This window comes from Leptopilina heterotoma, unplaced genomic scaffold, assembly GCF_015476425.1.
Source record: "Leptopilina heterotoma isolate Lh14 unplaced genomic scaffold, ASM1547642v1 Lhet_11, whole genome shotgun sequence".
Classification (NCBI taxonomy): domain Eukaryota; kingdom Metazoa; phylum Arthropoda; class Insecta; order Hymenoptera; family Figitidae; genus Leptopilina; species Leptopilina heterotoma.
In genome coordinates this window covers 473,623-499,066 of record NW_025110829.1, presented here as the reverse complement: position 1 = coordinate 499,066, position 25,444 = coordinate 473,623, and the positions used below count along the sequence as shown (strand labels likewise).

Below are 25,444 nucleotides of genomic sequence, written 5' to 3'. Positions count from 1 at the left end.
AATTTTATTAAAATTTTCGAAAAAAATTGAATTTCGGAGAAGAATTTTATTATTTCTAAAGATAATTGAAATTTTGCCGCGAGAATTTTTAAAACTTTTTGAACATAATTGAATTTCGGAGAAGAATTATATTACTTTTGAAAATAACTGAATTTTGCAATCATTTGTAATTTCTCTAAAATTTTTCAAATTATATCGTAAAATTTACGAACTTTTTGTCCTCTTTTTTAATCAAATTACAAACTTTACGGACCTTTTTTCAAAAAGACTGACTTTTACAGACTTGAATCAAATTTACGGACCTTTACGGGATTTACGGACCTAGTTCGAGTCCTGTAGTAACCATATAATAATATAATGTTAAAAAAATTATTTAACGAAATTTATATTCCTTTTAATTAAAAATCATTAAAATTTAGTAGAATTTATGTAGAAATTCTATAGAATCGATCTAGTGAAATTCTATAGAATATTCACTAGAATTCATATAGAATAATTCTATAGAATGATTCTAGTAAAATTCTATAAAATTTTTTCAGCTGAGGCGTCAACAAAAATTTTTAATTTCCATAGGGAAATTGTTTATTATTTATTTATTGTTTATTTCATAGAAAAATTATAGAGAAAATATTTTTTTTTTTAAATATGTGTTCCAATCTTCAATTAAAAAATTCGTTATCTTCTTTTTTTGGGGGGGGGAAACAAAAGAATAAATAATTATTACACACCAGACAGATTGTCTTTGTGAATGATATTATAATATTCTTTTATTTAGCTCTTTCATTGTGAATGCTCTTGAAAATCTTTTTCTCTCTCTCTCTTTCTCTGGAAATATAAATGAATTGCGTTCACGTTATCGGTGACCAGGCCAATGATTGAAATACATTTATAAATGTTCATCAGTTCAAAGTGCAATGAACATTGTGTGTGAGTCAATTCCGAAACAAGGGTTGATAAAAACCTTTTTGCCATTCGCTAATATGTATTAAATGCGTGAATATGAAAAGCTTTCGGATGACGGCTATCTGTACGCGGGTCAGTGATCTCGCGGAGCTTAATCTTCAGCTGCATAAGAAGAAGAGGAAAAAAGAACAAAAAAAGGAGAGAAAAAGAAAGATCGAAAAGAATAAGAAGGGTCCCTCTCGTTATCTTTATCTGCAGTCTACCAACCGTCAAGCTACTTAGCTCATAAAAGTCGATACACACTAAGTGCACATCCAAAACTGAGTAACCTCAAAAAATCTCAAAAAGCCAACTCAAATTGTTTGAAAATATCTTTTTCTTTAATTGTCTTTTTTAAAATTTCTCCAACCGTTAGGTATCAATTTGGACTTTTTGCATAATTTTTGTATAATTAGAAAAATTAGGATTAAGTTATACTTAAAAAAATTTATATAAGATAAATTTAAATATAAAATTTAAAATTTAATTATGAACTAGTAAGAAACTTCTTAATTACTTTTTTATAAAAAAAGGAATTTTAAAAATTATAGAATTCAAACATTTTTAATTCAATTTTTTTTCAAAACAATAAAATATGAATTAAAATATAATTTTAATGCTATAGGTATTATAAAAATAATAATCATATATTCTGAGACAATTCAGGGAAAAGCCAGGGATTTTTGTTAAAAGTTTATGGAAAAAATTTAATTTTTAGAATTCATAAAGAAAATTATGGTAATTCATAATTAATTTTTTTTAATAAAAAAATTCATAGTAATTTCATAATTAATTAATAATAATATTTTATATTTTTTAAAATAGTAGATATTGAAAATCCTTAAATTATTGTATAATATTTAATTTAATTAAAATTTTGACGCCAATTTAAAAAAATATTTTGAACATAATTGAATTTATATATGCAATACAAAACCAATACAAAACTTTCAAATTTTTCTATTTCTGACAAAAATTTCTTTTCAAATAATTTAATTCTTGAAGAACTGTCATAAAATTATTTACTTAGAAATTATTTAATGAAAAATTTTACTTAAATATTTTAAAATTAATTAAATTTTAAAAGAGTTGCGTTTACAATTTTCATAAATAGCGATCAACTTCAAAGGGTTTTAATTTGAAATTTTATAAAATTTCAATTTTTAATGAATTTAATTATAAATTTTTGAAAAATTTTAACAATTCAAATTCTTCTAAAATTAGTTAAATTTTTTAATATATATTTTATTAATTATTAAAAATAATATATTTATAGAAGAATTTTAGTCAAAAACCCCCAAAAAATTGAATTTTTGAGAAAGTTACAAATGATTGCAGAAATTTAGGTAATTATTTACAAAAGTAATAAAATTCCTTGCAGAAATTGAATTATGTTCAAATTTTTTTTTTAAATACTTGTCAAATTTTCAATTATTTAAAAAAAAAATAAAATTCTTCCCTGGAATTAAATTATTTTCAAAAATTTTAATAAAATTCTTGTCAAAATTTCAATTATTTTCCAAAGAATTTCCTGAATTCAATGATTTTCAATATCTACTATTTTAATCAATTTTTCTAAATGAATCTAATATTATTTAAAAAAAAATTTTTGATAAAATTCTACGCAAACATTTAATTATTTTCAAAAATAAGAAAAATTTCACATGAATGCAATTAACAAAATTTTTAACAATTTCTTCGCAATAATTCAATTATTTTCATAAGTAATAAAATATTTTACTGCGGGATTTAATTATCTTCATAAATCATAGGTAACATTTTTTACAGGGATTCAATTGCTTTATTAAATAATAACATTTTTTTTAGGACTTTAATTATTTTAAAAAATAATTAAAACTCATCGCAGAATTTCAATTATTTTTAATACAATTTTAATACAATTCCTTGAAAAATGTAGTCATTCTTAAAAATTTTATTAAAACTCGTCAAAAGAAGTCAATTATTTAAAAATGCGTTGACAAAATTCTTTATGAAAAATAAATTTTAAAAAAACATTCAATTCTTCAATAAATTATTTATTTCTGTATATAAATAATTGAATTCTCGTAGAATTTTCTAATAAAAATTCATTTAAAAATTAATTTTATTCAAAATTTTAGATAATAATTGAATATTAAAAGCATTACAGCGTGAATTTTAAGAAATAATTGAATTTTGAAAAGGTTTCATATTAAAATCTTTGAAAATCTGAATTTTTCACACTTTTAACTGACAATTCAGTAGAATTAATTTTTTTAAAAAAGTTTAATTGGATTTTTTTAAAAATTATTTCATGTTTTTATTTTCTAAATAATTAATTGAAGAATTTCCAAATAATCGAAATTTACTAAAAAAAAAGTTTTATAAACAAATGGATTTGAAAATTCTCAAGGAACTTATGCAAAAATTATTAAATATAATTGATAAATAAATTGATAATTGATTTCTTTTGAAGAATTTTAATAAAATTTTTGAAAACAATTACATTTTCCGATAGCAATTTACTTAAAATTGGATTAAAAATAATTGTAATTCTCTGAAGAATTTTATTATTTGTCAAAATAATTGAATTCTTGCAACGAATTTTTATTACATTTTTTTTTAAATAATTGAAATCCTGTAAAGAATATTATTATTTATGAAAATAATTGAATTCTCGCAACGAATATTACCTATTCATTTCTTTTAAATAATTGAAATTCCTGTGAAGAATTTTATTATTTATGAAAATAATTGAATTCTTGCAATGAATTATATTACATTTTTGTTAAATTGAATTCTTCTGAGAAATTTTATTAATAATTAGATTTTGAAAATTTAAAATTTTTGAAAATCTTAATTCCCATGGAAAAATAATAATAATTAAAAATTTATTTTAAAAAAAAGTTATTGATGTTTTCGAATAATTTGAAAAAATTCGTCAATAAAAACAGAATATTTTTTGAGTAAAATTTTTTACTCTGTTTTCTAGAAATTCAACAATTTTTAATTTCATTTTCAATTAAAATTTGTAATTATTGACAAATTGAATTTATAAACAATTTTTCTTCCTTTATTTTTAAAAAACTTTGAATTTTATTTAAAGAAAATTGTAATTAAGAAATAGAAATGATGAAAATTATGTATTTCCTTATGAAAATTGAGAATTTTCTACAAAAACATTAAGAAACGGGAATATGTATTATGTTTTTTTTTTGCAAAAGAAAAGAATGAGTTTGTGAACAATTTTGTTATTGAGAAATAAAAATTATGCATAAAATGGGTATATTTCCTATTTCTTAATCATAATTTTTTAACAATTAACAATTTTTTTTTTTTATAAATAGAATGGAGAAAAATTTGCATAATTAAGATCAGTTGAAGTTTGTGGTAGAAAAAAGCATATAATAAACAAAATGGGTATAATTTTTATTTGCTAATAATTTTTTTTTAATTTTCTAATTTCTAATACCTATTATTTTATTATAAATCATAAAAAAATTGCTACATATTTTCGATTTGTTAAACAATATTTTTTAAAGAAAAAAAATCAAAAGAATACAAAAAAGACTAACTTTCAAAGTTCGCAGACATTGATAGAGATTAAAATGAAAGAATGAAAGACTACGAAGATTATTATTATAGTTAATATTATAGTTAATTTTTTATTTCCTCTCCTGAATTTTTTAAGAAAAAAATTTATTTTTATTCCATTCTCGCTTGTTATAAAAAAAATATATAAACGACACAAAGCACATTCGCTTCAACTATGCACTAATCCCAATGACTAAAAATCAATACTCTTCCCCCTTCCTGTACAGAAAAGCCTAAAGCCTCCCTCGGGATAAGCCGGTCCGGGACATAGTTAAATAAATCCTGGATCAAAGGATAAGGACTTTTTTTTATATTATTTATTTATTATTTTTTTCTCCTTTCCAAGGCGCACCTCGTTAAAAAAAAGGGGGAGGACAAACTTGCATTTGGGATTATTTTCAAGATCGTAAATTATGAATCTTAACTTTATCGCCAGATTCCTCGTTTTTTTCTCTACTTTTTTTTTTTGTCAAAGTGGAAAATTTTCGGCAATACCTTAAGAGGAGAGTATTATAAGTAGAAAGATAGAGATTATTTAAGCTGACTGGGGACTTTGAGAATTAAGATCATGTTCCTGTTCTTTATTTATTTCACCCCCTCTCACTCTTTCTTTCTCGGGGATTTTTTTTTCTTAGCCCTATAACCTCTTCCTCATCAAAAATCCCATTTACCGAGAGCATTTTAATCTGAGATTATATATTCGCTTGTGAAGTAGAAACGTCGAGGGGATTAGGATTAAGATCGCGATTTCTTTTGCGCAACTCGATATATACTTAGTAGTGGCACGCCTGTATCCGGTTTATTGAGAGAATTCAATTCAGTGACTTTTTTTTAGATTTTAATAGAAAGTTTTAAAACATACGAATTTTCTTTATTCTTTTTTTTTTAAATAGATATAAGAAGCTTTCAATATAGGCAGAAATCGATTTCTTTTTGGAAGAAGTGAATTTGTAAAAACTGGTCCTCATTAATTAGGGGAAAATTCAAATATAAGTGACAATTTGTTTTAAATCACAAAAATTTTTCACTGTAAAACTCTCGGTAAAAGGTTTAAAAATTTAAAAAAGTTCTATTAAAAGTTTTAGAAAATTTCTACTAATTAGAATTAGTGACAATTTTTACTAATTTAAATTGTTAACAATTTTTACTAATTTGAATTATTAAGAATTTTTACTAATTTGAAGTTCTTACAAAATTGAAGTTTTACTAAAAGTTTTAGAAAATTTCTACTAATTAGAATTAGTGACAATTTTTACTAATTTAAATTGTTAACCATTTTTACTAATTTGAATTATTAAGAATTTTTACTAATTTGAAGTTCTTACAAAATTGAAGTTCTATTAAAAGTTTTAGAAAATTTCTACTAATTAGAATTAGTGACAATTTTTACTAATTTAAATTGTTAACCATTTTTACTAATTTGAATTATTAAGAATTTTTACTAATTTGAAGTTCTTACAAAATTGAAGTTCTATTAAAAGTTTTAGAAAATTTCTACTAATTAGAATTAGTGACAATTTTTACTAATTTAAATTGTTAACAATTTTTACTCATTTGAATTATTAAGAATTTTTACTAATTTGAATTAATAACAATTTCTACTAACTTGATTCTACATTTTATTTTCCTAACAATTTCCTAATTTTCAGTAAAAATATTTACTTTATTTTTTTTCATCTTATATCATTTTGCGAAATTCAATTTTATTTTCTAAATTTAAATTTAAAATTCTTCAAAAATACGATTATATTCAAAAATAATTTTTAAAAGTTTTAGTAATTAAATTTTTTTTAAGTACAAATTGCTACTTATTTGAATTAGTAAAAAGCAACACAAATTCTATTAAGAATTTAGTAAAAATTTATATTAACCTCAATTATTATAGTAAAAATCGCATAAAATTCTTTCAAACGATTCAATTATTTGCAAAATATTTTACAAATTCAATTATTTTCAATATCTACTATTTTAATTCAAAAATTTCCGAAGAAAATTCAATTACTTAAAAAAATGTTTATAAAATTATTTTCAAGCATTTAATTACTTTCATAAATAATCATTTTTAAACAGAATTTTCAAAAAAATTGTCGAAAAAAATCAATTATATTATAAAAATATTTTTATAAAATTCTTCTTAAGAATTCAAATATTTAAAAAAATATTTAATAAAATTCTTCTCAGTAATTTATAGATTTTAAAAATTGTTAATAAAATTCCGAATTCGTTGCAAGAATTTAATTGATTTTATAAATGATAAAACTAATCGCTGAATTGCAATTATTATTTCTAAATGCAATTTTAAATAAATTCCTCAAAAAATGCAATTATTCTTTAAAATTTTATTAAAATTCTTGAAAAGATGAATTAAATTATTAAAAAAAATTTTAATATAATTTGTTTATTAAAATTTAATAATTCAATTATTTCTTAATAAATTTTTAATTCAATTTATTAAAAGAATTTAATGATTTTCAAAAATTTTAATGAAACTTTTCGTAACAATTAAATTATTTTTAAAAATTCTAATAAAGCTCTTTATATAAGAGTTCAATATTTTAAGAATTATTCAATTATTCAATTTGCTATGTTTGTATGATTTTCAAATTTTTAGGTTTATTTTTGTTTCGGAATTATTTGTTTTCTAAATAAATTAAAATCTAAAATCAAAGTTAAATTATTTTCAATTATTTTCAAAAATTTTAATAAAAATCTTTGTAAAATTTCAATTACGTTCTCAATTTTCCTAAATTCAATGATTTTCAATATCTACTATTTTAATAAAATTTTCCAAAAAAATTGAATTATTTAAAAAATTTTAAGGGCATTTGAACCATGATGACGTCACAGATTTAAAACTAATGCTTTGCACAAACTGTGACGTCATCAAGGTTCAAATCCCCTTAATGAAATCCTACGGAAAAATGTAATTATTGTCATAAATAATAAAAATTTTTACAGGAATTCAATTATTTTCATAAATAATAAAATTTTTAACAGGAATTCAATTATTTTCAAAATTATAATTTATTTATTAAAATTTAATAGGTATTTCAATTATTTTCTAAATACATTTTTAATTAAATTTTTTGAAAGAATTTAATTATTTTCAAAAAAATTTAATGACATTTTTCTTAATAATTCAATTATTTTTAAAAATTTTGATAAAGCTCTTGATAAAAGTTCCATTTTAAGAAATATTCAATTATTGTATGCAATAAATTATTTATTTTTCTATGTAAAGAATTAAATTCTCGTAGAACTTTCTAATAAGAATTGATATAAAATTGAATTTCAGTAAACATTTTTGAAAATAATTGAAAATTACTCTAGTAATGTAAATTTAAATTGTTCCTTTAAAAATAAAAGGAATTTAAATTAAGATATTTCTTCATAAAAATAGAAGGAAAAATTTTAATATTTTTAAATTTTTTAATTACAAGGAATTTAAATAATTTAACTGAATAAATAAATCTGAATTTAAAAATAGAAGCAATTTTTAATATCAAATTTCAAAAAAGAAAGAAAATTTAAAGAAAAAAAGTAATTTTGGTTGCGTATTAAAAATTTTTCTTGGTTTGAAAGATAATTAGTTTTTCCTTTAAAAAACAAAAGAAATTTAAATTAAGATATTTCCTCATAAAAATAGAAGAAATTTAAATTCGTATATTTTCAAATTACAATGAATTTAAATAATTGATCTGAATAATAAATAAATTTGAATTTAAAAATAGAAGCAATTTTTAATATCAAATTTCAAAAAAGAAAGAAAATTTAAAGGAAAAACGTAATTTTGGTTGCGTATTAAAAATTTTTCTTGTTTTGAAAGTGAATTAGTTTGCTTGCTACAACAATGAAGTGTCTATACATCAGACATACACCTAATATACATACATACCTGTATAGAGAAAAGCAATTAAACTTGACGCGACACTCTGGCGTCTTGGAGCATAGAATTCTTAAGAATTACTAATTAGCTTTTTGAAAATTTTACCCCTATGTTATGCACCTAAAATTATCCACTTGGCCCTGATTGGCTAATAAACCTTACCATCTGCTACAATGGAAGGGTTTTCAATTTCTGCATTGGTCAAAATGACAAAAATGGGAATGACCATCAAAAAACTATTTAGTATTTAAGAAATGTTGGCAAATTTTTTCTGCCAGTTCGTCTAAGGTAGTTTTACTGGAGACAAAGAAAAATCTAGTGAGAATCGACAGTGCAAAAAGGAGTATATAGAAATGGAGCAACAGGAAAATCAAAATATTCAAACTAATACCCAGTGGATCCACGCAATTTTAAAGAAGAGAAAGAAAAGTTCCAAGGCTGAAAACAGTGACTTCAGGCGAAGTGTTTTATTAAAATCATCACTCGAGAGGGCAATCACTGCTGAATACGGTTTTAACATTTATCGTTAAACCAAAACAAACAAAAAATCGGCCCTTTTCAGGGCCAACAATTTTTATACGACGTTGGAGAATTTTGTTTCATGGGCAAACATTTTTTTAATCTTTTTTAATTTTAATTTTTTTATTCTTTACTCTATTTTTCAATTTTCTATTTTTTTGTTTTTTATATTTTCTATTTTTACTTTTTTATTTTTGTGTTTTTAATACTTTTTTTAAAATTTTATTTCTTATTTTTACTTTTCGATTTTTTGAATATTAAAATTTTCTATTCTTACTTTTCCATTTTTTATTATTAATATTTTCTATTTTTACTTTTTAAAATTTTTTTAAATATTTTTTACTTTCATTTTTCTGTTTCTTAATTATTAATAATTTCTAGTTTTACTTTTCTTTCTTTTTAATTTTAATATTATTTTGACTTTTATAATTTTTGATTTTAAATATTTTCTATTTTTTAATTGTTAATATTTTCTAATTTTACTTTTCCATTTTTTGAATAAGAATATTATCTATTTTTACTTTTTTAACTTTTCCATTTTTTGAATATTAGGTAATATTTTTTAATTTAAAATTTTAATATTTTCACTTTTATATTTTTGTCTTTTTAATTTTTGTTTCCATTTTTATGATTAATATTTCATATTTCTTTAATTTTAATATTTTCTACTTTTATTTTTCCGTTTTTACTTTATTTATTTCTTGATTATTAACATTTTCTAAATTTACTTTTCTCTTTTTTTAAATTTTATTTTTTTATTTCTATACTCTTTGATTTTAATTATTTTCTATATTTATTTTTCCATTTTTTGATTGTTAATATTTTCTATTTTTATTTTTCCATTTTTTGAATGTGAATATTTTCTAAATTTACTCTCTCTTTTTTTAATTTTATTTTTTTACTTTTATATTTTTTTATTTTACATATTTTCTATTATTATTTTTCCATTTTTTGATTGTTAATATTTTCTATTTTCAAATTAAGGCAAATTTCTATTTTCACTTTTCCATTTTTTGAATGAAAAGTGAAAGAAATGAAAATTGAAAAATAGAAATTAATATTTTCTATTTTTCAATTTTTACTTCTTTCACTTTTCCTTTTTTTTTATTATAAATGTTTTATAATTTTACTTTTCTTTTTGTTTAATTTTAATATTTGTTTCAATTTTATATTTTTTGATTTTAAAAATCTTCTATTTTTATTTTTCCATTTTCTGATTGTTTCTATTTTCCATTTTTCTATTTTTGCTTCTCCAATTTTAATTATTAATATTTTTCATTACAATTTTATGTTTTACTTTTCATTTTTCTATTTTTGGATTTTTTTTGTGTTCAATATTTTCTTTTTCCTATTTCTACTTTTCTACTTTTACTATATTTCTATATATTTCTAGTTCCAAATTTTCTACATTTCTATAGGTACACTTTTACTTTCTAATTTCATTTATATAGAAAAATTGTAATAATTCTCAGTTATGAGACAATTTCTTTCTCCTATTCCGAAGAAATTTAATATATTTTCAAATATTTCAACTATAAGAGAGAAAAAAATTATTTTGACTGTAGTAAAAAAAATTAGGCTCTACTCAGGTGAAAAAAAATGTTAGGATCGATTTTGCCTAATTTCTAAGGATACGCGAATCCTTAAGCGAACAGGAAAGTATAAAAGTATGGTCGCATGTGACGATATTCTCACGATTAGCAAAATCGACAGGGTATTTGATCCTTGACCATTTTTTAGAGAATTTTACGTAACTATTTTCGTTCCATTATTTGCGAGAATTTAAATTTTTATTTTATTCATTATTCACATCACATTGCAGAACTCGCTTACACTGATTTCAACCGTTTGAAAATTTTAACGAAGAATACCAAATTATTTTGTATCCTTTGATCCTTGATTTCTCTAGAGTTCAAGAGGTTCTCCTATCAGGAGAACATGAAATTTCTCTTCAAGGATATTTAGGATCTAAAAATGTTTCGTGCTTTCCCCATTGTCCTAATTTTTTTAACGTTCGTATTGTATAGTTTTCGGTGTTTATCTTTTTTTAATTATTGAAAAATTCATTCTTAGTTTTTTAAAATATTGATAGTTTCGTACTATGAAAAAAAATTATTTTAATCAAAAATTATTTGACTATTATAAATTAAATATTTATTTGAATTAAATAATTTTTATTTGGGTCGATTAGTTGTTTCAATTCATATTTCCTTTAAATACTAAAATTATTGATTCAAAGGTAATTTAATTGACTTAAATAAAAATTGTTTGATTCAAGTAAATATTTATTTATTTTAAATAAAAATTATTTGATTCAACGATTCAAGTAAATATTTATTTAACTTAAATAAAAATTTTAAGTAAATATTTATATATTTGACTATTTTTTTGTATTCGATAATTTTTATTTAAGTCAATTAAATGGTATTCGTTTTAAAGACTAAAATTATATTGGTTCAAATATGCAATTTATTTGATTAAATGAAATTTATTTGATTAAATAAAATTTATTTTCAAATACAACTATTGTTGATTCAAATATAGATTATTATTTCATTTAAATGAAAATTCTTTGATTCAAGTAAATATTGATTTACTGACAGACAAGTATAATTCTTTATTTGAAATAAATAATTTTTTTACTGCCTTTCAATTTAAATTTCTTTCCTAAGCAAATTTTCGTTTTAAATAAAATTGAATAGTTTTTAGTTTCTTTTTTATTCAATTAATTTTGAGGAGTCAAATTATGACACAGGGAATCAAATTTTTTCTTCTTTTCGGGAAATATCCTTGAGATATTTTTTCATCATTTTTCAAGAAAATTACACACAGAAAAAAATTTTATTTGGACCAAGTATAATTTATTTAAGATATAAATAAAATTATATTTGCCACAGATTCGACTAAATTATTTATTTAAAATAAAAATTTTATTCGACACAAACGAAATTTTTATTTGAACCATAAATTAAATTTATTTGAACCAGATTTATTTTTAAAATTTATTTTTAAGCAAATAAAACTTATTTGAACCAAAAAAAAATAACTTTGAAGTTTTGTAATCTCTGAGTTGCATTATTAAAAAAAATCTTCATTATCAAAATATAATCCAGGAATTGAAAATTGTCCTTGTTTGAAAAGTATTCCAAACCATTTTTCGATAATTTTCGAATTTTTGGAGAGACGATTATTTATAAAAAAAAAGAAAAGAAAAAAAATTTCTTTTTTATTGTTTATAAGAAAATATTTGATTATATTTCTATCCTTCTTTCTGTTTATACTCTCTCGTTCCCCCTTAAAGCATCTCTTTTACTAGCTCTCCACGTCTTCTGCGATTATCCTGTTCTCCTGGGATGGAGAGGTCACACAGTAACCTTACCCACATTCCCATGGGGTGTCTACTAACCCCCATCAATATTGCCTTACACGGCCGCGCGCGCCTTATTCACCACAAATACAATGTTCGAGCTTGTATGCGAGAAAAACTATTATACATCTGCGACTTAACAAAATCCACCTTCGATTATCCGGCAAGGAAACACCATTTCCAGATAAATATACGTATACAGAATAATGCCTTAGGCGATTTAGAGGGGATATGCGTGCTACAAAATAACAGGATAGTAGCCAAGGAAAAAAGTTCTTTTCGAGTCTAGTCCTTCTTGTCCTGTTTACGGAAATTCACCACAACCCCTTATTGATGTAATATTACAATTAGAAACAATTTTCTTCGAAAATTTTTAATTTTCTCTTCCATCACTTTCTGATGATCACTAGGGTACTAAATTTTGTTTCACTTTCAAGGAATTTGTATATTTTCCAATTAATTACCTATAATTTATAATTAGGGGTCATTCAAGTATTACGTATAATATTTTTGAGGTTTTTAGACCCCCCCCCTCTCCTATCGTAAAATTTTTTACATGCATTAGCGCCATTTTTTCTAATGAAAGAAAGCAATAGCTAGACCCCCCCTCCCCCTTAAAAGCTTTCGTTATATTTAAATGGTCCCTTATAAAATAAAATAAATAAATAAAATTATAAATAAAAAAAAAAATAAATCAATTTTAATTAAAATAATATAAACATAAAATAAATATAATAGAAATTAAAATAAACTAAATTAAGTAACTCATAAATTAAATTAATTAAATAAATAGTAAAATTAAATTAAGTAAATAATTGAATAATAATTCTAGTTCCCTCCCTCGAATTTTAGTTTATTTCTATAACTGCCCCACATGACCCGATACCACTTCTAATGTGGAAGAGTTTTAGAAATATATCTGAAAATCAAAATTTTGGAAAGTTTTCCCCAAATTTTTTCATTTTTGAGCTAATATAATAATTTTTAATAAAATATTTAATTCTCGATCGCAAGTGTATATAAATTATTCCAATAATTTCCATATTTGAATTATAAATTATATGTAATAATTACTAATTACTTCAATTATAAAAATATTTATACAGAATGATACGTAAATTTGAATGAAAAATAATTTAATTCAATCTTTGGTATCAATTTGATACAATTTGGTATCATCATTTGAACAAATTGGTATCTATTCATAATTTTTGGGTCATATTTTATATCGATATAATTATTATAATTTGACACAATTTGATCGAACTTGCTATTAATTCGATGCAATTTGATATCAATTTGTTCGAATTTGGTACCACTTGGTTCCAACTTTGTTTCAATTTGATCCAATTTGGTAACATTGTGTTTCAACGTTGTGTCAATTCGATACAATTTCGTATCAATAATTTAATTAATTTGTTACCAATTCTTTACAATTAAGTATCAATTTTTTCGAAATTAGCACCAATTCATTGTAATTTACTACCAATTTGATGCAATTGGGTACCAATTTGATAAAATTTAGTACGAATTGTTTAAAATTTACTATCAATTTACTGTAATACGGTTTCAATTCGTTGTAAATTGGTACAACTTTGTTGCATTTTAGTTTCAATTTGATCTAATTTGCGGTATCAATCTGTTCCAATGTGATATCAATTTCAAACAATTTCTTATCAATTTAATCAATTTGTTACTAATTTGTTGCAATTCACAATATCAATTTGATCGATTTAATAAACTAATTCGTTGTAATTTACCACCAATTTCTTGCAATTTGCTATCAATTTCTTGCAATTTTGTATATCAATTTAATCGATTTTAGTGCCAATTCGTTTCAATTTATTACCAATTTGTTGAAATTAGGTAATAATTCGTTGCAATTGAATTTCAATTGGATTGTATTAGGTACAAATTCATTGCAATTTGGTTTCAATTCGTTTAAATTCAGTATCAATTTGATCCGAATTTGTATTAATTCATTTCAATCTGGTATCAAATCTTTGTAATTTGGTTTCAATTCATTGCAACTATGGGTATCAATTCATTGCAATTTGTTATCAATTAATCAAAATTCGGTAAAAATTCATTATAAATTTGCTATCAATACGTTGCAATTTGATACCAATTCGTCCTAATTATTATAAAAAAAATTTTAAATAGTGTTTAGTTTATAATAATTCTGCTATTATAGTTTTAAGTTGTTCATAATAATTTACAATTAGGGTGGTAGTTGATTTGAAAAATTTGCAATTCGATTTCATTTTAAAACAATTTGCAAATCGCTTTTAGGTCTTTAGAACAATTTTCAATTAGATTTTAGTTGCTACAAGCAATTTGCAACTGGATTTTATTTGCTTAGAATAATTGCCACATATTTATTACTATTTTTTCAAGAACAATTTGCAATAAAATTCCAATTAATAAGAACAATTTGCAATTAGATTTCAATTTCTAAAAATAATTATCTTAAAGGCTTGTCTTATGCTAAATATGAACAATCCTGCAATAATATATATATAGGTTTAGGTTGTTGAGAATAAATTGCAACTTTTTTTCGTACTTTCGAAGAATTTTCAATTGGATCCAATTTTATTTAAACAATTTGCAATTAGGTTTCAAATGATACAAAAACTTGCAACTAGTTAACGATTTTCAAATGGTTTTTATTTTTTAAAATCAATTTTCTATTTGCTTTTAGTTGCTTTTAGTTGCGTTTAAAAGAATTTGCAATTAGGTTTACTCTGATTTGGAAAATATGTAATTGTGTTTCATTTGATTAGAAAAATTTGCAAGTAGCTTTTATTTGTTTAGAACAATTTACAATTAGGTTTTGCTAAAAACATAATCTGCGACTAGATTTCGTTTGCAGAAAACAATTTGCAACTAGCAGTAGTTATTTAGAAGAATTTTCAATCAGGTTCACACTAATTTGAACAATTTGCAAATAGTTTTTAATTGTTAAGAACAATTTCCAACTAGTTTTAATCCTTTACAACAATTTCTAATAATCTTTTACTTCTTTACGACAATTTTTAATCAGACTTTAGTTGTTTACAATAATTTTCAAATACGTTACAATTGCTAAGACTAATTGTGCAACTATATAGGTTTTATTTGGTGAAACAATTTTCTATTAGTTTTTAGTTGGTTTAGAAGAATTTGTAATAAGAGATTCAGCTTGATTTGAGCTGCAGTTTGCAATTAAACTTCAGTTTCTAAAATCAATTTGCAACTACGTTTCGGTTGTTTTTTTTGGTTTATTATAGTTCTTAGCAACAAAAACTAAATTGCAAAGTGATCTAAACAACTGAAAGCTAATTGCAAATTATTCTTAGTAACTAGAACCTAATTACAAATTGGTTTTTGATACTATAACCTAGTTGCAAATTGTGTTTAGTGATTTGAACATGCAGATGCAAATTTTTCTTATCAATTTGAACCTAATTGCTAATTATTCAAATCAAATGAATCCTATTTGCAAATTGTTCTAAACTTACAGAAAATTGTCTTAAATAATTAACACCTATATAGTTGAAAATTTCTTCTTGCAACTAAAACCTAATTGCAAATTGTTATCGAAAACAAAAATCTACCTCAAAATTATTCCAAAGAATTCAAAGCTAAAAAGAAATTATATTTAAACAATTAAAAGCTAAAAACAATCTGCAACTTGGTTTAGTTCGAAAAAAACAATTTGCAACTACAGAAGAATTTTCAATTCGGTTCACATGGATTTAAAAAATTTGCAAATAGTTTTTAATTGTTAAGAACAATTTCCAAGTAGTTTTAATCTTTTACAATAATTTCTTTTAATCTTTTACTTGTTTAGAACAATTTTTAAGCAGATTTTTAGTTTAGAACAATTTCCAAATAGGTTTCAATTTGTAAGACTAAATTGCACCTATTTCAGTTGGTAAAAACAATTTTTTATTTGCTTTTAAGTATTGTTAAGAAGAATTTGTAATAAGATTCTGTATGATTGGAACAGTTTGCAATAAAATGTCAGTTGTTTGGGTCAATTTGCAATTAGCTTTCAGTTGATTTGAACATAGCTAAAGACTAATTGTATAAATACAAAATAAGTTTTTAGTTATGTTAACAAAATTTTACGCACCAACACAAAAAACATTTCCATAAATTTACTTTAAAAAAAAAATATTTTTTTTTCCTGCAACGAAAAATATTTCCACAGCTCCATTTGCATCTTTCCCCCGCATCCCATTCGTATTCGGAACGCAGATTCACCCACACCAGAGGATTCTCAACTGTTTATCCACTCATCATCCCCCACTTATCCAGCAGAATTTCAGTGGACGCGTTTTTTTCACAAGATCATGCGTAAACAACTAGCAGGAAAGCATACGCATCCCGCAGGAATACTCATCTCACAGTTAGAAGCAAAATACAAGGAAACATTCCTCAGGAGCAAACTCACAGTGCGGGTGTTGCGTTCCTTGAAAGGGGATGCGTGTATAAGGACCAAAAATATTCTGCTATCCTAATCGTTGGAGTCCTACAAAAAGCCCTTATTTGGGACACGAGACATTTGTCTCAAGGTTCTTTTTTCCCCCTCACCAATCGAGTGGAATAACATTTTAACCTTCACTATCATTCTAGTGTCCGGTTCGTAAAAATAAGCCGGCAGGTATTGAACAAAAGATCTTATTTGCATAATTCTCTCTTGACGACGAATGTCAGTCTGGGTGGAGAAGGTATGTACATGTATTCACACAGGAAGCTACTGCTATAGGAGGGTATGGTCTCCTGATACAGGAGACGTCTGGTAGGCCTACAAATTATCAAGTAACGATCGATCTCTCACCCTTCCTCTCGCTCACAGCACGAGCCACTTCCTTTATGGACATTTAACTTTTGCTTTCACATTCTCGCTTTAATTAGTCTCAATCGTGAAATTTGGAGGAGATTTTTGCGAAACTGTTTTTTGAACTCAACTCTAAAGCAGACTCTAAAGAATAAATAGCTAAGCAATGCTCAGCTAAAATTTTTTGATTAGAAAAAAAATTTAGCAAACATAGTTTAATTATTATAAAAGTATTTAGCAAGCATATTTTGATTAGAAAAATATTTAGCAAAAATATTCTCATTAGGACAATAATTAGCAAAACTATTTTTATTAGAGAAATATTTATACCAAAAATATTTTCACTGCGAGAATATTTAGCAAAATTTATTTTTATTTTATTAGAGAAATATTTAGCAAAAATAATTTCACTAGGAGAATATTTAGCAAAACTTATTTTTATTAGAAAATTATTTATCAAAAATTATTTTATTTAGAGAGTAAAAAAACATATTTACACTCTCAAATTATTTAGCAAAAATATTTTCACTAGGCAAATATTTATCAAAAATATTTTAACTAGGAAAATTATTAGCAAAAATATTTTAACCAGGAAAATTATTAACAAAAATATTCTGACTAGGAAAATATTTAGCAAAAATAATCTCCCTAGCAAAATATTTTGCAAAGTTTATTTTTATAAAAAAAATAATTACTAAATTGCAAAATTATTTTGATGATAAAAGCATATAGCAACATTATTTTGATCAGAAAAATATTTAACAAAAACATTCTTATTAGTAAAATATTTGTCAATACTTATTTATATTAACAAAGTAATTAGCAAAATTATTGTAATACGGAAAAAATTTAGCATAACTATTTTAATTAGAAAAATATTTAACAAATTTATTTTGATTAGGAAAGTATTTAGTAAACCGATTTTGATTAGAAAATTATTCAGCAAGAATTATTTTATTTAGATATTTACACTATGAAATTAGTTAGAAAAATATTTTCACTAGAAAATTTATTGGTAAAAATAGTTTTACTAGGAAAATATTAAGTAAAAATATTTTCAATAGGAAAAAATTTAGCAAAAATATTTTAACCAGGAAAATATTTAGCAAAAATATTTTCACTAGGAATATATTTAGAAAAAATAATCTCACTAGAAAAATATTTAGCAAAGTTTATTTTTATTGACAAATAAAGAATTACTAATTTGCAAAATTATTTTGATGATGAAAGTATATTTAGCAGAAATATTTTCACTCAGAAAATATTTAGCAAAAATATTCTTACTGGGGAAATATTTAGCAAAAATAATCACTAGGAAAATACTTGGCATTTAGCAAACAGATTTTGATTAAAAAAATATTAAGCAAAAATTTGTTGTTTTAGTGAGTTTTTAGAAAAATTATTTTAAACTGGAAAATATTTAGCATAACTATTTTAATTAGAAAAATATTTAACAAATTTATTTTGATTAGGAAAAGTGTTTAACAAAATTATTATCACTATAGGAGAATATGTAGCAAAACTTATTTTTATTAACAGAGTAATTAGCAAAATTATTTCGATTAGACAAGTATTTAGCAAAAATAATTTTATTGGAGAAATATTCACTAAAAATTTTTTTATACAAAAAAAATTTTATTGGAGAAATATTCACTAATAATTTTTTTTGTATCAAAAAAAATTTTAACAAACATATTTTACTTACTAAAAAAGTATTTAGCAATCAGATTTTGATTAGAAAATTATTAAGCAAGAATTCATTGATTTTGATAATATTAGGAAAATATTTAGAAAAAACATTGTTATTAGTAAAATATTTGGCAAAACTTATTTATATTAACAAAGTAATTAGCAAAATTATTTTTATTAGGATAGTATTTAGCAAACTATTTTAGAAAAAAACTATTTTAATCAGGATAATATTTAGCAAAATTATTCCCATTAGGGAAATATTTAGCAAAAAAATTTTCACAAAGAGAATGTTTGTCAAAACTTATTTTTATTAGGAAAGTAATTAGCAAAATTATTTTGATTAGGGAATTATTTAGCAAATATATTGTGACTAAGGGAATGACTAGCAAACTTATTTTGATTAGGAAATTAATTCGAAAAATTATTTTGATTCGAAAAGTATTTAGCAAACATAATTTGAGTATGAAAAAATATTCAGCAAACATTTTTTTATTAAAAAAAATATTTAGTAAATATTTTAATTTTTTCGGAAAGTGTTTAGCAAAACGTATGTTAATTATTTGGAAAATATTTAGCGAACAGATTGTGACCAGAAAATTATTTAGCATGATTATTTTGATTAAGAAACTATTTAGCAAAAATATTTTAATTTTAAAAATATTCAGTAAAAAAAAATTAGCTTGAAAATTGCATTAAATTGAAAATATTTAGCAAAAATATTTCAATTGGTAAAATAGTTGATATTGCTAATTGCTGAAATTTTGGCGACTGTACGATTTTTATTAACTATACCGTAAGTGCAAGTAATCGAAATTATTATGTAACATTAACATTATACCCCTCGACATATAGATTATACGCAATAAAGATTTTGAGACGATCAGATGTTCTCTCTAACCTTCAGGTCGAAACATGTGCTTATGGATTTAAACCATTGTTCTCAATGGATTACCGATATAGTTAAAAGCTTTGATTCAGATCCGCTTAGCTATAAAGGCAAATTGGAGTTAAAATTTCAAGAAATTTAAAAAAATTTAAAAATTTACTTTTAGAAATATTCTAAAATATTCCAGAAAGAGCAAGATTTGTTGCTTAAAATAATTACTAAATTACAATATAATCATAATATTTTTGTGCCCTACAACTAAAATTCAATTTCAAATTGGGAACGGGTTTCAAACAATAAATTTTCTTTTCTCTCTTGACCCGTTTGTGCAAATAATAAATAAGTATTAAATAAACAACGAATAATTGTAACAAATATTTACAAAACATAAAAATATGTCAAGATTTGTTGAATTTATTCTGAAAAATAAACTTGAAAAAAATGCTGTTTTAATAATTTTCTGTAAATTCAAGTTCGGTGTGTGCAGACGGAGTGTATTCCGGAGTATAGTCGCCTGTTGCATTTGGTGCCCTATGAGAGGGAAAAGGAACAAGTGGAAAAGTTGATAATAAAAAAAAATAGGAAAAACAAACTAAAAGCTTAGACAGTTTGCTACTTTAGAGGAGGAGTGTATATCCCTCGGGGTAGATAGAGATAATTCCGACGTTATCCTTACGAGACTTGGGATAAGGAGCGGATGGTACAATCAGGATTTCAGAAGGAGACGAAAGTCTTCCTAGACACAGCAGTGTTCTCATGGATTTCCAAAATTAAGCTCTTGATCCTTCAGCGTTTTCGAACAGAATATTTCCCAGCAAATTGATTATTGACACAATAATATCTTTTTCAGTCAGTTTTCAGTTGTTCTAAATAATTTTTAATTAAGTTTCAGTTATTATAAACAATTTTCAAATAGCTCTTAGTTGTTTTTAAACAACATTTTATTAACTTTTAATTGTTTGAATTGAAAACAATTTCTTATTAGCTTTGAATTATTTAGAATCATTTTTAGGGAGATTTTAGTTTTCGAGAACAATTTGCAATTAGGTTTTAGTTGCCGGGAGAAATTTTCAACTAGGTTTTAATTATTTAAGACGATTTTCTGTTAGTTTAAAACAATTTGCAAATAGGATTCACTTGATTTGAACAATTGGCAATTAGGTTCAAATTGATAAGAAACATTTGCAACTGCATGTTAAAATCACTAAACACAATTTGCAACAAGGTCATAGTTTCAAAAACAATTTGCAATTGGGTTCTAGTTACTAAGAATAATTTGCAATTAGCTTTCAGTTGTTTAGATCACTTTGCAATTTAGTTTTTGTTGCTAAGAACTATAATAAACCAAAAAAAGAACCGTAACCTAGTTGCAAATTGATCTTAGAAACTGAAATTTAATTGCAAACTGCAGCTTAAATCAAGCTGAATCTCTTATTACAAATTCTTCTAAACCAACTAAAAACTAATAGAAAATTGTTTCACCAACAGAAATCTATAGTTGCACAATTAGTCTTAGCAATTGAAACGTATTTGAAAATTGTTGTAAACAACTAAAGTATGCTTAAAAATTGTCCTAAACAAGAGAAAGATTATAAGAAAGTGTTGTAAAAGATTAAAACTAGTTGGAAATTGTTCTTAACAATTAAAAACTTTTTGCAAATTGTTCAAATTAATGTGAACTTAATTGAAAATTCTTCTGCACAACCTCTGCTAGCTGCAAATTGTTTTTTGCAAACTAGATCTAGTTGCAGATTATGTTTTTAGCAAAATCTAATTGCAAATTGTTCTAAACAAATAAAAGCTACTTGCAAATTTTTCTAATCAAATGACACCTAATTACATATTTTCCAAATCAGAGTAAAAGTAAAATCATCAACTAAAAGAAAGTTGTAATTTACAACAACCTGAACCTATATTATTGCAGGATTGTTCATAGCATAAGACAAGCCTAATTTAAGATAATTATTTTTAGAAACTGAAACCTAATTGCAAATTGTTCTTATTAATTAGAATTTTATTGCAAATTGTTCTCGAAAAACTATAATAATAAATATGTGGCAATTATTCTAAACAAATAAAATCCAGTGGCAAATTGTTTTTAGCAACTAAAAAATCTAATTCAAAATTGTTCTAAATACTTAAAAGCTAATAGCAAATTGTTCTAAATGAAATCAAATTGCAAATTTTTCAAATCAACTACCACCTAATTGCAAATTATTATAAACATCTTAAAGCAGATAAAAAAATTATTATAAACTAAACAGTATTTGAAATTTTTTTATAATAATTAGGATGAATTGGTACTAAATTGCAACGAATTGATAGCAAATTATAATGAATTTATACCGAATTTTGATTAATTGATAGCAAACTGCAATGAATTGATACCCAATTGCAATGAATTGAAACCTACTTGCAAATTGTTCTTATCAATTACAATTTTATTGCAAATTGTGCTTGCAAAACTAAAAATAAATATTTGGTAAAATTGTTCTAAACAAATAATATAAATTTGTAAATTGTTTTTAGCAAATTACAATCTAATTGAAAATTGTTCTAAACACCTAAAAGTTCTGAAATGAAACCCAATTGCATATTTTCTTTTTAACTGCCATCTAATTTCAAATTGTTGTAAACAACTAAAAGCTAATAGTAGAATTATTATGAACAAATAAACACTAGTTGACCATTTTTAAAACAATTAGAACGAATTGGTACCGAATTGAATAAGGAATTGGTACGAAATTGCAATAAATTGATACCGAATAGCAATGAATTAATACTGAATTACAATTAATTGATACCAAATTACAAAGAGTTGTTACCAGATTGCAACAAATTAATACCAATTCATATCAGATTTATATTGAATTTTAACAAATTGAAACCAATTTGCAATGAATTGATACAAAAATTAAATAAGATTAATACTAAAATGCAATGCATTTAGTCATTAGTGTTAATAAATTAGAATAAATATTAATACCAAATTGTAACGAGTTTACACCAAATTGCAACAAATTCAAACTAAATTCAATGAAATTGATACGAAATTGGAACAAATGGTTACAAAACTGAATCATATTGACTACAATTTACAACAAATTGTTAAGACCGTATTGCACATTAAAAAAGTTAATAGGAAACTTAATAAACAACTTAATAGGAACTTTTTTTTAAACAACATGAACAAATTGTTCTTAGGAACTGAAACACAGTTGCAAATTGTTCTTAGCATCTTACAAATTGAAATCCAATTGCAAATTGTTGTTATCAATAAGCTTCAAGTGGTTCAGAACAATTTTTAATTATAGGTTTTAGTTGGTAAGAACAATTTGCAATTGTCTTACAGTTGCTAAGCGCAAATTTCAATCGGCTTTCAGTTCCCGAGTGCAATTTGCAATTAGTTCAAGAAATTTTAAACTTCCATGCAATTGCTCAGTCAAATTTCGCGTCAAATAATAACAGTCGAAATTTAAAGAATTACTTCAACTTTAATGAGCTTCGCAACTAAATATTCCAAAGATTGCAGTCAAGTTAATTTCAACTTTTAGAAAAGTTTTGATGTCGTGTGGGTAGTAAGATTAAGGACCAGTTTCACTAATACCAATTAAAAGTTAATCAATGATTAAAAATCCTCTATCAACCAATCATGAGCCGTTAAACCTGGCTTTTAATCATTAACTTTTAATTGAGGTTTGTGAAATTAGCCCAATAACATTAACTATATTATTTGGAACTAAATAATTTTTATTGGTTTTGTATATCAGTTTCCTTCATGGTAAGAATAACCAAAAGAAATAGTCAAAATATATTTATTTTTTTAATTGTCAACAACTTAAAATTTCTAGGTAGATTTTACCAATGAAGCTTTGTAGTATCCTAGTTCTAACGATCCCTTGCGCCTGGTATAAAAATCTTGGTCGACTGGTTTTTTTTCCACAGTATCCCTATACAACAAAAATGACGCAAACGTCGGTAAATACATTTTTCAAAAGGCCTTTGCAATATTTTGATGACTTTGGCAATGAATCTATATAAACTTTTGAAAAGCGATGATCCGCTTAGTATTAAAAAAAACCTCATTGGTCCATACTTATGCATCTTTTTCTTTCTTCTTCACCTCCTCTTTACCTCCACACCGCATATACATTAATGCATACATAACAAATCGTAAATAATGCACACACACTCACTATTTAAGCTCAAACTCATATATTTTAACGCAGCTATATATATGTATGTGTACGCGAAGCCCTATACGAGGATTATCCAAAACTCTCTATTCACCGGGATTATCTTTGAGAGCAAATGGAATCTGTGTCTGTGAGTGTGTAGTTGCCAAATCCTTTAGTAGCTCACGCTATAAAGTATACAGAACATTTGTGTATGTGTAAATATACACATGAGAGTGTGTGCAACAATGTTTTGTATATAAGTTGCAAATGTATTTGTGCGCAAGGATGTTTGTACGTGAAGAAAATTTTGTTGTATGTGTGAAGTTCTGTGTGCTCTGGATTTGACCAAGGCCCTTTATAGCTAACGCGCGATGGTTGGTAGTAGGAATGTTTGTCAAGATGTGTTGGAAATGTATGGCACATGTACACACATGTGTGTGTGTGTAGAAAGGATTCTGTGTGTTTCAGGAATAATCCAGTATTATTGAACCTGTGTATGTGTGTCCTGTATATTTGGATGTATTTTGCATATATGTGTGTGTGAGCATTCGTAGATGTGTATTTATATGTGAACGTTCGTATGTGTTTGTACATGTGCGCTTCGAGTTACCCGCGCTACGTCCAAATCCGAAATCCAACGCACACAATTCAGATAATCCTAAACCCCACCAGCCGATATACGTGAAATCCCCCTTCTCTTTTCGCTTTCTCTCTTCCTCTTTATGATTTATCAAACATGGTTATTCTCTCTCGCGTATTCATCCATCGGGTGTAACAAAAGTAAATCTTCTTAAGTTCTTATAAATATGGCTGGTGACTCTGTCGTTATTTTTATTTCAGATATTTTTTTTATCTCTATTTTCCTTGAGGGGGGGGGGATTTTTAATTATTCGTAACCATTTTTTTTTTATTTGTTTGGTTCTATTTTCTTCTTTTTGTTTCGCTATTTTGAAAAGGAAGAATATTATAAAGCAAATTAAGTTTTGAAGCAAATGGCACAATATTGAAACAATTTGCACAATACTGGAAAAATTGGAGCAATATTAAGAGCAAAAATGTATTGAAAGTACTGTAATATTTAATTTTATAGGTTCCTAAAGTTACAAAATATTGTATCTGTTGTTGCTTATGATGTTCTTGGCTATGCAATTAACAAAACTAACAAAGTGTTAAAAAAACTCAATTCAGCATCAAATCGTGGAAATTAAGAGTCAATTTGTTCCAATTTGGTAACAATTTCGAATTGCAATTGGTAGCAATTTGGTGTCCACTTGATCCGATATAAAATCAACTTTTCCAATTTGATCCAAATTAAAAATAATTTGATCCAATTTGGTATCAACTCTGTGCAATTTGTTACCAATATGACTGCATTTGGTATCAATAAGATGCAATTTGCTATCAATGTGTTGCACTTCATAATAAATTTGATACAATTTGGTATCAACTCCTTGAAATTGGTTGCCAATTGGTTGGAATTTATTAGCAATTCTTTGCAATTCGATGACTATATTTTGATCCAACAAGATATTAATTAATTGAAATTCAGTAAAATTTTATTGCAAATTGTTTTCAA

At 24.0% G+C, this 25,444-nt stretch overlaps 1 protein-coding gene across 1 annotated transcript in view; it reads right to left on the bottom strand.

Moving 5' to 3' along the window:
• Positions 1-25,444, bottom strand: part of LOC122503965 (homeobox protein dve-1) — a 107,669-nt gene that overhangs the window by 50,590 nt on the left and 31,635 nt on the right. The window lies entirely within an intron of this gene.